This window comes from Bactrocera tryoni, unplaced genomic scaffold (assembly GCF_016617805.1).
Source record: "Bactrocera tryoni isolate S06 unplaced genomic scaffold, CSIRO_BtryS06_freeze2 scaffold_963, whole genome shotgun sequence".
Lineage (NCBI taxonomy): Eukaryota > Metazoa > Arthropoda > Insecta > Diptera > Tephritidae > Bactrocera > Bactrocera tryoni.
In genome coordinates this window covers 98,124-99,404 of record NW_024396614.1, presented here as the reverse complement: position 1 = coordinate 99,404, position 1,281 = coordinate 98,124, and the positions used below count along the sequence as shown (strand labels likewise).

Below are 1,281 nucleotides of genomic sequence, written 5' to 3'. Positions count from 1 at the left end.
ACTAGAAAACTTAAATTCACAAATTTATTATAATTTATTATCTCACCGAGCATGCCTTTGCCAACAATTCGTCTTTTCGCGACAATGGCAAAAGCTAAAAATCATAAATTGCCCAACTTTCTGGTGCTTCTCGCAAAAATCTGCGTCGATATGTATTCACGATCCTACGTATACATACATACATGTTTACACATGTTTGTAGGCGAAGCTGCTACAGCGGCAAGGGGTGACAATCGGCGGCCTTTACTTTACTTATGCCATAGAAATTCCATTGCTACGAATATGGAAATGACAACGAAATAATGCAAATATGCATATTTCTAAAGGTCATTAATTTCCTTGATGAAATGAAAAGAAATAATGATCCTGAGAAATATAGTCTTAAATTTTCAACGGCCAACGCAGAGCATTTCAACCAAAAGGAATTTATTCATTAAAATCACCACTCAGAAGTCGTTTTATCCGTTGTAGCGAACGATTTCCGAAGAAACATCATTTCTAATACGCCAAAAAACAAAATTAGAAATGAACTTCTTAAACCTCACGATGTCAGATAAAACGATATACCTCGTCATCGCGGGTCGTTTTCCAAAAAATGTAGATGAAGACAAACTACGGAAATAATCCTGTAAAGTATAGCCTTAATTTTTCAACGGCCAACACAGGGTATTTCAACAAAAGGTCACATAAAATAGTTGAGAATTCGCAGAAATGAAAGACAAAGAAAAGTAAAAGCAGTATAACTTCAATAATGAACAAGCACACAAACATACATATGCGCAGCAGCAGCAAAGAAAGAGGTATCCATTGTATATTTCTTTCATGCATAACCAAATCATAATTAGGACAACACAACTCAAGAGTCAATGGTGGTCTAGGTGGTAAGCGCTTCATAAGTTACGACGAGCACCTAGGAAGTGCGTAGATTCGAATCCCAACAGAATTTGTTTTAATTGATTTTTAATTGAATATGTGATCTTATTTTATAATAACTCATTTTAAATATATAAAAGATTTACCTAAATATTATGATGATATTTTCATGATTCATACGCAATGTACGAATGTAAGCAATTTCGTTTTGCCGTCGGCATTTCAATTTCTCATGCTTCAATTTTTGCTTTCAACCAAGAAATCGCTAGTATGTATGTATGTACATATGTGCAATATATGCCTTTGCGTTTTGCCGTCGGCATTTCCATATTGACATGCAAAAGTAATTATGTATGTATTTCATTGTTTCGTTTTGGTCCAATTTTGTATATTAAGACAAATGTCAAT

The 1,281-nt window shown here is 34.0% G+C and overlaps 1 pseudogene; it reads right to left on the bottom strand.

The window, feature by feature from the left end:
- Positions 1 to 441: 441 nt before the first annotated feature.
- LOC120782152 lies at positions 442 to 643 on the bottom strand (annotated as a pseudogene).
- Between the last annotated feature and the right edge of the window lie 638 nt (positions 644 to 1,281).